A 15,641-nucleotide genomic window follows, 5' to 3' on the forward strand; every position below is an offset into this window, starting at 1 on the left:
ATCCTATCAATAGCCTAATCTCCAGAAACCTGTAGATTCAGTTTCCTGGAGCCCCAACATCACCCCTCCATAGTGATATGGGTAACAAAGGCAAGAGGGAAATGGCAGGTAAAATGAAATTTCCTTATAACCTGCAGCCCAACTGACAAATACTTGAGTCAAATACACAGTATAACATTTCTTTAGGAATGCTTTATGGTCATAATGTTAATTAATCCCTTACTAGAGCGAAAACAACCTGAGCTTGACAATAGCAAGGCCTCAGGTATTTTAGGAGTCCTCTTTAGCATATCAAAGTACCTCTGGAGGCCTCCGTTTTGCCTTTACTTCCCCCAACTCCACAATATATAACCAGTCACTCCTCACAACCCCAGTGCTGCTCTTTCTGCCCATGGGTCCTGTCCCCATGCTTTAATAAAATCACGGTTTTGCACAAAAGACGTCTTCAAGAATTCTTTGTTGTTTATCAGCTCCAGACCCCCACCATTACCCCAAAACCTCGTCAAGTTCAAGCCCCACGTTGGTTGTGGAGCCTACTTAAAAAAAAAGTTACACATTACTTTTATGACCCTATATGAAATATGGCAATAGCAATTCTAAAACCAGTGGAAGTGATCATACTAAAGTCGAATTACTATCTTATAGAACTTTTTTGGAAATTAGGCAGAACTGAGTTACTTCCAAGGTTCCTTTCAGACTTGTGTACTATAAGCCTACATTTTTGAATAATAGAAAGTCAAGTAAAGTTAATGTCTTGGCACAGGTACTAATAGGAAGACATGTGTTTTCTTTCTTTTTAGTAGAATGGATAATTGAAAAGCCATTAGGAAACTGAAAAACCTGTATACACAAAAATATTTATCACAGCAAAGAGCAAATGCTGGAACAAACTTTATTCCTAACAGCTGGGGGAATGGTTAAGAAAATTATAGTATGTTCAATGCAATATTATGTGGAAGCAAATAATTACAAAGAATTATGAAGCACCATGGAGAATGCATATGACATGATGTCAGGTTAAAAAAAAAAAGTGGGATTTGAAATTTTATATACATTCCAGTCATAATGTTTTGAAAATATGTGAAAAAAGACTTGAATCTGTTAAAAAACGAAATTCCACTGAGTAAATTTGTAGATCTACCAGGTTTATTAAATAATTCATGAGTTGGGCAGCATTCCATCGGGCAAGTAGAGGGGAGCTCCACTGAGCTAAACAAAAGAAATGTTTTTAAAGGCAGAGAGAGGGCACACACACACACACACACACACACAGAAAGGAATTTATTAGCAAGTAACGCATTGTTTAGGCAAGGTTGCCCTCTAAGGGGAGGATAAAGGGTATATCAGCACATGTCTTAGTATTGACCAGGAAATTCTATGCTGACTGGTTAATAAAGGTTACATTCCTAGGGGGTTGAGACTGCAGTTAGGTTAGGTATTAAATCCTGGTTCACTGACTCGGCACTTTAACCTAAGTGATGCCATTTTGGGCCTCCAGTTGTCTTTTTAACAAATGAAATGATCTGAAATCAAAGTAGTTTCATTAAGGTAGTAAAACAATGGATGGTTATTTTCTTCTTTTAATTTTTCAAGTTTTTAGTAATGTATGATACATTCATTTATATATTTTAACGTGTTAAATAACAAAAAATCAACCTAGTAAGTTATAAAGATCTAATTGACTTTATTAGTAGATTCATGAATCAGGTAGCATCCCATCTACCAAGTAGAAGGGAGCTATAAAGGGCTACAGAAAAAAAATCCATTGTTTTAGGCAAGGTCGCCCTCCTAAGGGGAAAGGAGTGGGGTTTGTCAGTAAATGTCCTAGCGCTGACCAGGAAATTCCCATGTTGACTGGCTGAAGGTTACATTTCTAGGGGGTTGAAACTGTAGTTAGGTTAGGTATTAAGTTTTGGTTTACTGACTTGGGACCTTAACCTAAGTCATGCCACTGGGGACTATGGTTTTCTTTTTAACACATGTCAAATAGTTAAATATATTTCATTTATTTGAATTCTAATTTATATATATCATTTTAAAATGCAATAAAAGTTATACTTTTTGGAGAGCTGAAACTTTTTTATACCTTGATCTGGATGGAGGTTACCTGAGTGTATATTTAATAAAAAAAATCATTGAATTGCATATTTATGATTAATGTAATATATGCTCACTTATATATGTATATATACATATATACATATGTGTGTATAACATTATACCTCAGTAAAAGAATTTTTAAAATTGTAAATCACAACACATTATCTAAAGTACACTGGAGAAATGAAGTTGAATGTAATTCTATATTTACCTCTTATATTTTATCAACACAATAGAGCATGATATTCCTGATTTTTAATCCTAAAGACAGAAGGTTTTATAGCATTCCTATTTATCAAATCCTCTTTTTTAAAAAAAAAAAGTTTATTTATTTATTTTGAGAGACAGAGAGAGAGAGAGAGAGAGAGAACCTGTGGGGGAGGGGCAGAGAGAGAGGGAGAGAGAATCCCAAGCAGGCTCCATGTTGTCAGCATGAAGCCCAGTGCAAGACTCGATCCCAGGAACTGTGAGATCATGACCTGAGCCAAAATCAAGAGTTGGACATTTAACCAACTAAGGCATCCAGGCGCCTCAGAACATGAGAGTTTTTGAAACATAATCCTGAGATTCAGATGGATTAGCTATTCTGAGCTTCTTTAAAATGCTAGGTCTCATGAATGTCACTGTGGTTAATAAAAGTTGTCTTTTCATTTAAAGTTCCAGAAGGCTTTTGGTGTTCATTTTAAATTATGTATTCATTACTAGAGAGTGTATATCTGATGTCTCAGTTTATGGGTAGCAATATTTTCCAAAGGCCACTTACCTGGAGATATTTCCAGGTGAATAGGTATGTCTCAAATCAAACAAAATGTAAATTTCAGGAATTGTTTTTGAGTACAGCATAACTTCTTTTCTTTTATTTTTTTTGAAAGATTTTTAAATGATTTTTAAGAAATCTCTACACTCAACATGGGGCTCAAACTCACAATCCAGAGATCAAGAGTCTCATGTTCCACTGAAGCCAGAACAAGCCAGATGCTCCTAGCATAACTTATTTTCTATGACCTGGAATAGAGCCCATTTGGAGATGCAATGTGTCTGCATAAAATGAGAAGTAATATATCTTTTCCTGGCCAATAACCTTTGGCCTGGTTTCCAGTGTAGGTATAAGACTTTTTTTTTTATCATGAGCTTATAAAGCAAATCATTTACTTTCCCATACTTCTCATTCTTCATGATTATCATACAAATGTTTGAAAATATTAATTAATGTGGCTCAGTTGGTTAAGCGTCCAACTTTGGCTCAGGTCATGATCTTGTGGACTGTGAGTTCAAGACCTGCGTAGGACTCTCTGCTGTCCTATGCAGAGCCCGCTTCAGATTCTCTGTCTCCCTCTCCCTTTGCCCCTCCCCCTCCGACCCCAAGCGTGTACTCTCTCTCTCAAAAATAAATAAACATTAAAAAAAGAAAATATTAATTAATAATATTATTTGAAGACTTTAAATAGGTCAAGGCTGATTTTTTCCTCTGATTTTTTCCCCCAGCTTTATTGAGATATTATTGACATATAACCTATGTAAGTTTAAGGTGTACAATATGATGCTTTGATATATCTATATATATATCTATCTATCTATATATATATATTGCAAAATAATGTCAGATAATACTTCCACACCTTCACATAATTACCTTTTTTATGGTGTGTGGTCCCTGATTTCTTTTTAAACCAAAGGCATTATTTAACATGTATGGAACTGTATGATTATATAATTTTAAATATCTTTTCAACACATGAATAGTTAAAATATAATTGGGAATCTATAATTTTAATTAAAGTCATATATTTTTTGAGAATTAGCAATGAAAAAATTCAATTGACCTATTCCCTAATGGACAGTCTGTCATTTGACATTTGAGAACAGAGTAGTTTTACCCAAAAAGAGAACTTTCATCTTCAGGAGAAAGAAGTTCCTCTCACTGTCCCGCTACCTCCTAAAGTCATGCGCCTCAAACTTCAGCATTCACAGTTAGTACCTGGGGTTGCTTGTGAAGGGTAACAATATGCCACCCCAAAATATGTCTGTAGGAATTTGGGACAGGTCACCACAAATTATGCCACTTTGGCATGTTGATTCTTTTGGGCTGTAAGCACTTGCAAACAGCAAATGCAGGGAGATGTATGGAAACACTTTTTCTCCACTCCCCTTATCTGCCTAAAGACAGCACCTCCAAAAGGGGTTCAGTTGTTATAAATCTCCTTCCTGGAAGTTTCATCACCCAGGGAGGATTGACTCTGCTCACAGGAGAGGATAGATTAAATTTGATAGCACACCCAGACATACTTGGTCATAAAGTATCCTACTTTCCATCCTCTAAACGCCCACTCATCTTTGCTAAAAATAATTTGCTCTCTCCTCTGAGGTCTGCATCTCCCTCTCCCTTTCCCTATTAAAATGGTATGTAAGTCTAAATTCTAAATCTACCTCTGTGAGTTATTCCTTTTTCCCTGGAATCTCCCAAGGGTATATGTGAAATATGCATGTTAACAACCTCCTGTTTGGTCTTGTCTTGTCAATCCATCTTTTATTACAGTGATCTCAGCTAAGAACTCAGAAGGGTAGGGGGAAATTCATTTTCCTCCCCCATACTTGTTATAATGCAGATTCCTGGGCCTAACCCCCAAAGAATCTCATTTAGTAAGTCTGGGTGGAACCTAGGAATATGCATTCTTGAAACATCCTGAGAGATCCTGATGCTGGTGGTCTTTACCCTTTTCCAAGCCTTTGGTTCTTACAGGAGAGCTTGCGTCCTTAATTAATCAGTCACCACCTAGGATAATAATTACCCAAAGACACACAAACATGCACACATACTTGAGCAAAGTTTACACTGATAAAGACCTAAGATTGGGGTTGACTAGAATGCAGGACATATGTAGGATAATCCCATGCTTCTGAGCCCATTTCTAACCAAATGCAAAGCCATGCATTTGGGCTACAAAAACGCTTTGTCCATCAGTGTAGCACTGGAACAGAAGGAAGATACAATTCTTCATCTGCAAATGTTTCATTATACAAGAAGCAAAGGTTTAGTGGAATTATATATACATTAAAAAAGAGTCTTAAAAGATTCCAAGATTCTTAGAGTTCATTTATTTTTTAAGTGTTTATTTATTTTGGGGAAGGAGTGCATGTATTGCAGAGGGACAGAGAGGGGGACAGAGAATCCCAAGCTACCTCTGTGCTGACAGCAGCCAGCCAGATGTGGGGCTCTAACTCACAAATCGTGAGACCATGACCTGAGCTGAATTCAGACGCTCAACTGAGTGAGCCATGCTGGTGCCCCTAATATTCTTAGAATTCTTAAAAAAGATTCTAAAACGTAATGTTCTCTGGGTGGCAGGAGACCTTTGTAAAGGCAGGTATTTGAATTCCTGACCCCCCCCCCCCCCACACACACACTGTCTACTGTTCTATAGATTCTCCACCAAATGATATTTAGGCTCTACAGGATTACCCTCAGGAATGGGAAGCTCAAGGAAGTCCTGAGGCCCTGATCGTTAGAATTCTTTACTGTAGAAGAACTTCATTCAGAATTTATTGGCCTGATTATTGCCCTGGTTCCCACCCACTTCAAGTATTTGAAGACAGTTTTGTTTTCTACTCCAAATCTTCCTTTCCCGAGATAACTTCCAGGCCTCTTCAATTGTTCTTTATTTTCCATATTTTCAACCCTTCATACCTGGTGGCCAGCTTTTGAATAATTGATCAATGTCCTTCTCTGCATGCATCATAGAATGGAAGATAAGGCAAAAAGATCGATAAGCAGAAGCCTTAAATGTAGTTACTGATTTGCTGCAGCTTTCTTAGTGAAAGTATGGGGAAAGGAATAAGTTTCCCCTGATTTGTGTAATTGTCATCATTCATTATTCATCCATTCATTCAATACTTGTATGTCAAGTACCTACTCTGTGCAAAAGCACTGGGCTGGGTGTTGGAGATTACAAAAAAAAAAAAAAAAAAAAAAAAAAAAAGACAAGAGGAACTCCACTTGGGAAAGCAGGTAAGAAACAATTACAACAGAAGAAAGGGGGCTGGAATAAGGGTAAGCATAGAAACTAAAAGAGATCTTCTTAACCTAGAATATACGGAAGTGTGGGAGTCCGGGAAATTTTCCAGGAAAGATGACATCTAGAATATCCCCATCTAACTTGATAGAGCACTCATTTCATGCTCAGAACTATATAAAGGCTGCTCTGATGGGATTTAAATCACACCAATGCAAAAGGTAAATAAATAAATCACACCCATGCAAATGAAATACAGAAGTCTGACATGCCTGAGCCATGTTGTGAAATTATATTTATTATATTTAGCATTGGCAGAGTGTTAGGGAAAGCCCAAGACTCAAAGTTGTTCACTCACGATGTCAAGTGGTGGAGGGCAATATAAAAGCTATGTGTCAGGACTCCTGCTGTAAGCAAGAGAAAGCCAATTCAATTTAGTTTAAATTAGAAAGAGGATTAATTGACCCAGTACCTGGAAGTTCAAGTTGTAAACTTCAGGCAAGGCTTGATCAAGGCACTCAAATGATGTCCTCAGCATACTGTCTTTCTCATCAATCTTTAGGTTCCATTTTCTTTTCTTTTTTTCTTTTTAAAAGTGTATTTATTTTGGGAGAGAGAGAGAGAGAGTGAGCATGAGTGGTGGAGGGGCAAAGAGAGAGGAGAGAGAGAATCCCAAGCAGGCTCCAGGCTGTCAGCAAGGGAGCCCCATGCAGGGCTCAATCTCACTAATTGTGAGATCATGACCTGAGTCAAAATCAAGAGAGGCTTAACCGAGTGAGCCACCCAGGCATCCCTGGCTCCATTTTCTTCTTTGGTGGCTTCATTCTCAGGCAGCTAGCTCTGTGTTGACTTCAAGCTATATGATTACACTTTAACAATCCCAGAAGAAAGAGTTTACCATAGTGCTAGGATTGACTCCCCGTCTCGGCTTCAGTTGTATGCACACCTCTGAGCAACTCATTGTGGTCATGAGAATTCCTTATACTTTGAAGGCTGGCCTGGATAACATTCCCACTTCTGGAACTGGGGATTAGATTTAACTCTATCTAAACTACATAATGTAATGCTTGGAGGGAAGTAGTTTCTTCAGGGAAGCAAAGAAAAGGATTAAGATGCTTTTTAGCTGAAGTGGGACTAGACACTGGCCATACAAAAGCAAAGACTCAAAAAACCAGTTGTCCAAATCCATGGAGATTAAGAGAAAACACATTCACATTTCTGGTATACAGTCACTTGAGCTGTTCAATTCAAGGTTTACTGAGTATTGAGCACTAGGTGCTAAAAAAGATGCTAATAAAATAAGCCGGATATAGTCCTTACCCTTTAAGAGAAATTGCCTAGAACTTAGCTCTCAAGCTTTAGAATGCATAAGATCCCTGGGGGAACTTGTTTAAAATGCAGATTCTGGGCCCTCTTCCAGACTTACTAAATGAATTTTTGGTACTGGGGTCTGAGAATCACCATTGTTTTAAAGCGGGTGGTTTCTAATACAGGTGTTCCCTGTATTACATTCTGCATAGTACCGATTCAGCTGCAGGAAAGGTATGAAGAAGGCTGGATTTGTCTTTTCCTATCACATCTCACACATCAGGAGGAAATTTATTTTCTCCTCTAAAGTTTCACTTTTCCTTCTCTCCAAGTTTTCTGCCTTTCAACTACCCCTATATACACACCGCTAGGCTCTCAGTGCCCACAAGTATACTCTGATTTCCTTTGACACCGTAACGCGAATGTGTTCTTCGTTGTTCCCTATGTGGCCAAACCAGTCTTCGAGCATCTCCTTTACATACCTACCCAAGCTTGTTCGCTTATATCAGCTTACCCGACAACCCACCAAAGAAACTGACCTGATAAATTAATGTGAAGATGATATACACTTTTTTTAAAAGATTTTTTTTTTCTCTAAGTAATCTCTATATCCAGAGAGGGGCTGGAACTCACAACCCTGAGATCAAGAGTCACACGCTCCACTGATTGAGCCAACCAGGCGCCCCAGAGGATTTGCACTTTTAATAAAGATATATGGAGGTATCTGTGGTCCAGAGTGGTAATCAAATCCCTGTTGCTGTAATTTCCATGCAAAGGTTGGTGGGGTAGGAGATATTTTTGAGAATGGAGTCATGTCTGACATCATCTCTCAAATTATGCCATGAAGATTTCCACTCATGCATGACATTTGGTACAGCTCAAATACTTCTGCCTGAAGAAGGCAGGATAACTAAGTAAAATAACATCCACCAAGAATCTCAAAACCCCAATGATTATAGCTTCATTTTGCTAAGATGATCTCAAATGTGTCAGTATGTGCTATCTCTAACCCCTTTTTCTCTCCCACAAGCTTTCTTGGAGAGCAATGAAACAATGGGATTAAAAAGATGAAGTAATTAAATGCAGTGAGGTATCCTGAATTGGTTCCTGGAATAGAAAAAGGATATTAATGGAAAAACTAATAAAATCCAAATGGAGTCTGTAGTTAATAGTGTTGTTCCAGTGTTAATTTCTTAGCTTTGGCAAATGTACCATGGTTATAAAAGATACTAACATTAGGGAAAACTGGGTAAAGTGTATATTGGAATCATCTGTACTATCTTTGTATCTTTCTGTAGATCTAAAATTATCCCATAATAAAACATTTATTTTTCAGAAAGGTGAAGAAAGAAGAGAATCTAAGCCATAATTAGCCTCTATTCAAAGAATGACTATAATCCAACAATGTCCTTGGTATAAAATCTTCCTCCAACTCATTCACAGCAAGGTGAACTGACATTCCAGTGTTTTAGCAACATTTCATCATACATAATTATTTAAAACATAGCACAAAAAAGTAATCTGAAAAAAGTTAGAAAAGAAATCAATAACAACACTTTAGAGAAAAAATATTTTATTAACTTAGATTACAGATATGAGGGGAAAAAATTAACCCCAAGAATTACTTTTGTAAAAGCTTGAGTATTTAATCAAAACATCATTTGAGGTACCTCCTCAGGAAATAGGTCTGGGAAAAGGCAGGGTGACTTATGTTTTTGACTTTATATACTTTTGTATCATATGACTTCTTAAAAAGTAATGAGAATGTATTACCTTTACAATTTTTAAAGCATATCTATTTTTTATTTAATTTTTAAAAGTTTATTTATTTATTTTTAGAGAGAGAAAGAGAGCATGGGCGTGGGAAGGGAAAAGAGAGAGGGAGAGAGAGAGTATCCCAGGCAGGCTGTCAGTGCAGAGCCCAACGCAGGGGTCTGAACCCATGAACCATGAGATCATGATCTGGGCCGAAACCAAGAGTTGGACACTTAACTGACTGAGCCATCCAGGTACCCGTATATATATATTTTAAAATAATTTACTTATTTATTTATTTATTTATTTCTGTTTATTTATTTTGAGAAAGAGAGAGCACATGCATGTGTGGGAGCAGGGGAGGGGTAAAGAGATAAAGGGGAGAAAGAGAATCCCAAGCAGGCTCCACACTATCAGCACAGAGCCCAATGCAGGTGCTCGAAACCCACATACCATGAAATCATGACCTGAACTGAAACCAAGAGTCAAACACCCAACTGAGTGAGCCACCTAGGCCCCCCAAGATTTTACTTTTAAGTGATCTCTACACCCAACATGGGGCTTGAACCTACCATCCTGACATCAAGAGTCACATGTTCCCCTGACTGAGCCAGCCAGGTGCTCCGACAGATACATATTTTTTAAGTAGCAATTTATATACTATGAGGAAGAAATGGCTATGTTTGAAGTGGAACACGAGAAACACTGAAATTATAAAATAAAAGAAATGCAGTAATCAAAAAGAAAGAAAAAGAAGGAAGTAATATGGAAGAGAATATGCACAAATGTTCATAAAGCTATATATGACGGTATGATACATTTTTTAACTTCTGTATTCTATATTCTCTTTAGTAAACATGCAACTTTATTGGGAACATTAAAAATAAAAAAATACAACCTTTACCTACATGTATTTATCAAATTTTTTGTACAAATATTATGACATGTGTCCCTATGTGGGTCTTTAAACTTGAGGAAATTGCAAATTTCAGAACATGTATTATAAACTATCTTTGGAAAAAATCCTGTATTAAAAATAATAGACTGTTAGAACTTGGCCATTGACTCACTGGTTTAGTTTCCTTTTCGAAGTTATTTAGAAAAAATATCTAGCTGTGTACAAAGGCTGCCTTCCAAAATACTAGAGGTAATGGCCAGGGAGATGGTATTTAAAAACTCCTGTTAAGTGTCTGCAAACAAATACTTAATAAGTATTTTCAAAAGAAAAAATTCAAACCTCTGGCTTCTCTCCCTGTGGTTTCTTTTCTCATCTCTACTTGAATCTCTCTGAGACACCACAAAAATAAACAAACCCGAAATCAAATCCAACATCTTAATGCCTTCAAGTTCCTAGACTTCTCCTATCCACTTTCTCCAGAATTGAAAGCAGGGTTTGATTCTCTTCAGAAAAAAAAACGTCAAATCTGGAGATTTCACTTAGCCTAGGAGGGTGCTTAGGCCAAGGGGAGTAGGGGGGTCACATTCTCAGAGCTAAGTGGAATATAAACAGCCAGGCAGGAGAAGGAAGAAGTTCTCAAGAAAAGCAGTGTGACAGCAATAGCCCTTAGAGCAGAGAGATTAGCAGCCAGAGTGAGTGTAAACTCTAGAAAGAGAGAAAGATATTTAAAGGGGATTTGTAAGAAAGTTTGCCCTGGTAATGGGCTGTATCCCCTAACCCCACCTCCAGTACAGCACTCCACCCCTATTCCCGAAGGCTCTAAAAATGCAGTATTAACACAGATTGCCTGGGTGTGAAACATGACTCCACTTACTGGCTGTATACCATTTGGCAACTCTCTATTCACTGAGTTCTTCATCTGTAAAATGGCATATGGTCACACCTACTTTATGGGGGTTGTGTGAAGAAATTGAATTAATTCTGAATTAATACTGTTCCCTAACTGAAATAATGTTTAGATGGCTGCAATAGCTACCAATTTGTTCTAACTTTCCTTGGGATCTTCTAGCATTAATCTTCTTCAAAATGGTGCCAAAGAATCTCTACAATACAGATCTGTATGCATTAATCCCCAGTTTAAACCCCTTTGAGTATCGTCAATAATCACTCTTTGTTTCCAACTCAATTTCTTTTTTTTTTTTTTGAGGTTCTAATATTTTGTTCAAGTTTCACTTTCAGTTATGCTAATTATAGCATTTTAAAGGAGGATCTTATTCTACCCAAAATGGAAGACTCTAAAATCACTGGTAAACTGCTAAAAAATAAACCGAGTGGCAAGAATATAACAGAAGTCCAATTTAGATTCTGAATGATGTCACCATGTGATTACAGTCACAGAGACTCTTCTCCGCTTGCAGCTAGAACTCTTAGAAGCTGTTTCATCTGGTGCAAGGGCAAAAAAACACAACATGAAAGGAGATAAAGTCCTGAATTACTGGCTTCATCCACCTCTATCTCAAAATGGCATTCGTGTGCACACACACACACACACACACACACACACTCACAAAACAAAAAACTCAGCTACCATGCATTGCAGACTATTTTTGGTGTAAAAGAGGTGATGGACTGGGGTGGAAACAGGTCACGAAAATCTGTCTAAAAAAGTCTCTTTCAGATGAGTTTGTACACACTATCAAACAACAAGCCTCTCCTTCATGGGTTAGGAAACTAAGGTTCACTTCTCAGGAAGTCACAATTTCATTCATTTACTTAATGACAGTTTGTAATGATCAACTTCCACTAGCAGCTGTTTCTAGATAAAAAAAAAAACCCTGACATTTCTAGAGGCCACCAAGTTCCCCCCAAGTCCACAGCTGAAAGGATCTCGTTTGGAATTGGGTTTCTTCTGTACCTCTGAAAGAGTAACACCTTAAAGTGGAATCATTTAATATGGAGGTTCAACATGATGTTTAGCATTATTGCATTCCAGACAAACATTAAAAGGTACACTAAATTCTGAGGGTAGCTATGCTGTAAAATAGTCTAAAATGAAATGATTGTATAGCCTTTGATTATGCTTGCCTTCCAGTCATAGACCAAGCTTGTGGCCACCAGCAGTGACATCCTTGCCATCCAGCAGAGCTGACAGCATCACTCTGACACAGTCAGTCTGACAGCTAGCTTTACGGTCTGAATGTGTTCTAAACCTATCAGGCTGGAGCTGTTCACTGTGGTGGAGAAATAGGCGTCAGGGTCCATCTGATACTTGGCTGCTATTGCGAAGTCAGTGTTACTAGCTCCTGCTGTCCAGGCCAGATTAACATTGTTCTCCGATTTCTTGTTCACCTTCTGATAAAAGGAGCCACTAGCCTCCATCCTGTCATTTACATTAGTGTAAAGCTGCAATTCATCAGTCTTGTAGCCAACCGGAGAGTTGCTCTGGGTCCCTCCAGACTTTGTGGTCTCAGAATTCATCTGGCAGCCAGAGAGCCAGTCGTTTTGATGTGGCACCTGAGCGACCTGGTCTGAAGGCCCCGCCATGTGGAAATCCACATCCAGGTTGATGCCTCCTGCTTACGCCCTGTCTTGATTTTAGCATCCTCCTCCCACCTTCCCACCCTGTGCTTGGTGAGAGGATGAATCAAAGGTCAGCTTCAGTATACATGCAAGCTGGTCTTCCACAAATATCTCCATGTCTAGAGTGTTGTCTGTGTTGTATTTCTCCAAAGACGTCAGACCGTGCTTGATGCATCTATACTGGGTTTCTAGGCTGATGCTGACTTTAGTGGTTGGTGTCAGTTTTGGCTGAACCTAAGCTTGTACATTGCAGTCCATTTTCAGGTTTTGTTTTCAAATCAGGTTTTATTAAGCCAAATTCCTAGCCCTTGGTGAAGACATCTCTCGCAGATTTGCCAAAATGAGCACACGTGGGAGGCACAGCCATCTCTGGCTCAGGGTCAGTGGCGTCAGGCTGGGTGGTGGCTGTCTCTGGGACTGCAGTGCCAACCCTAACTCGACTTCTGATCCTTAAGTCTTGCTCCTCACCCACCTGCACCATCATCGCCCACACACCTGGCCCTGGCATGACTCCAGGCTTCTCCTTGTGTTCTTTCCTTTCTCTGGATTGATCTCCCTATTAGTCTTTAATGAGTTGCTATTTAGCCTTTAAGACACTAATAAAAATTTCTCTCCTCTGTAAAGTCTTTCTCAACAACCCCAGACAAAAGTTAGTCACTCCTGCTTCTTTGTTTACGTTTCACTTGGTACATAGCCCTGCCTTTGTACCTAACAGGTTGTGCTGGAATTATGTGTTTATGGGCCTTTCCCTCTCAGGAAACTGTGATTGACTCCATGACAAGGACTTCCTAATTCCTTGTTTGCTGGAAACCATGGCCACATTCCTAAATCATCAAAGATGCTTAATAACAGGGTGAAGAGTGGGTGAATTAATAAATAAATGAATTAGTATAACCCCTCAGGTGACATCTGCATTAGTAAAGACAATAAAAGGGTGGCAAGTAGGATACAAGCTCAACCACTGTAGCCATGTGACTTTGGGCAAATTTCTTACTTTCTGTGCCTTGGTTTCCTCATCTATAAAATGGTGATGACAATACCTTTCTAGTTGTGTGAATTAAACAATAAATTTAAAGTTCTTAGAAGAATGCCTAGCATATAATAATCATTTTATGTGTATTAGTTATTGTTGTCATATTATTCATGGAGAATCACTGTAAGCTCTGTGAGAAGTAGGGATTATGGTTTGACTTACCATTTAATTCCTAACTGCCACACTGCTTCATATAGAATAAGCACTCAATAAAGATTTCTTGAATAAATATCAAAATAATAAAGAAGAGAATCAGGCTCACAGAGCCTGCTTCAGATCCTCTGTCTCCCTCTCTCTGCCCCTTCCACCCTCACAAAAATAAATAAACATTTAAAATATAATGATAAGGGCCACCTGGGTGGCTCAGTTGCTTGAGCACCCAACTCCTGGTTTTGGCTCAGGTCATGATCTCACAGTGTCTTAAACATTGGGCTCCAGGCTCTGTACTGACAGTCCAGAGCCTGCTTGGGATTCTCTGTCTCTTTCTCTCTCTGCCTCTCTCCCACTGTCACTATCTCTGTCTCTCTCAGAATAAATTAATAAACTTAAAAAAATGATGATAAAAAAGAGAACAAAAGAGAAGAGAGTTAAAAAAAAAAACCCACAAAAGGTAAATACGGGTGCATTTGGCACAAAGTACAAAGATATTGCTAAGTCACCTCAGGTCCTCACTACTGGGCTGCATGACAAAGTGCACCTGGAGTTTCTGAATCTTTCATTTCACCCTCATAAGAACTTTGACATTGCCCACCTCAGTTACAGTGTTCTCTCTAAAGACAGTGGGGGGGGGGGGGGGGGGGAAGGGATGTCATATAAAAGGAGTGATTTAATAATACACTGAGAGCCAGGAAAGCCTGTTTTTTCTTTTGTAGCCAATGGATTCATTACCTGCTGCTGAAACCACCTTTTTTGGTCCTCTGCTTGATCTGTAAAAATAAAACCTTAAATACTTGCATGCTTACTTGCAACCAGACTAGATGATGGTGGCTTCAATAATTGTTTGCCATTTGCTTTGCAAAGACAGAGTCAAAATGAAACTTGTAAGGGGGATGTCTTAGTTCAGGCTGCTATAACAAATTACCATAGACTGGGTGATGTATCAACAATAGAGATACATTTCTCACAGTTTTGGAGGCTGGAAATATGAGATCAGGGTGCCAGCAGGTTTGGGCTCTGGTGAAGGTCTTCTTCCAGGCTGCAGATTCCTGACTTTTTGTATCCTTACATGGTAGAAGAAGAGAGCCAGCTCTTCTGGCCTCTTCTTATGTGGGCATTAATCTTATCATGAAGGTTCCACCCTCATGACTTAATTACCTCCCAAAGGCCCCAAGTCCAGATACCATCACATTATGATTAGAGTTTCAGCATATGAATTAGGGGAGTGGAGACACAAACATTATTTTTTTAATTAATTAATTATTTATTTTTGAGAGAGAGAGAGAGAGAGAGAGTATAAGCAGGGGAGAGGAGCAGAGGGAGAGAGAGAGAATCCCAAGCAGCTCCACCCTCAGCGCAGAGCTTGAGGCAGGGCTTAATCCCACGACCTTGGGATCATGACCTGAGGTGGAAACCAAGAGTTGGATGCTCAACTGAGCCACCCAGGTGCCCCGGAGTCACAAACATTCAGAAAGTGATCTGTTTCTTTATGTAGGGGAGGCAAAATTTTATGTCTTCCCATCTTAGGTTTTTAGCTGGGTTTTTTACAAAAAAACAAATTAATGAGAGAAAAGCAAACAATTTAATGTGTGCAGTGCACATCACACAGGAGAAACTTGAAGAGTAACTCAAAGTAGTGGCTTAGAACTCTTGCTTGTGTAGTATCTTCGACAAAGAACAGTAAATTTATAGAGAAACGACAGGACAAAGGAAAGTCATTCCAGGCTTCCAAGGTGGCAAACTGAGGGAAGGTAAATATGTGGGAGGAAGCTAATGGAGTAAGGTTTGTTTGCAGATTTCT

At 38.7% G+C, this 15,641-nt stretch overlaps 1 protein-coding gene and 1 pseudogene across 3 annotated transcripts in view; both read right to left on the reverse strand.

Annotated features, from left to right (window-relative positions):
• LOC112858060 (putative E3 ubiquitin-protein ligase HERC6) overlaps window positions 1–15,641 on the reverse strand; it is a 114,093-nt gene that overhangs the window by 82,257 nt on the left and 16,195 nt on the right. The window lies entirely within an intron of this gene.
• On the reverse strand, window positions 8,996–15,122 carry LOC147581889 (non-selective voltage-gated ion channel VDAC1 pseudogene; annotated as a pseudogene).

Source organism: Puma concolor, chromosome B1 (genome assembly GCF_028749965.1).
Source record: "Puma concolor isolate L17-30 chromosome B1, mPumCon1.1.hap2, whole genome shotgun sequence".
NCBI lineage: Eukaryota > Metazoa > Chordata > Mammalia > Carnivora > Felidae > Puma > Puma concolor.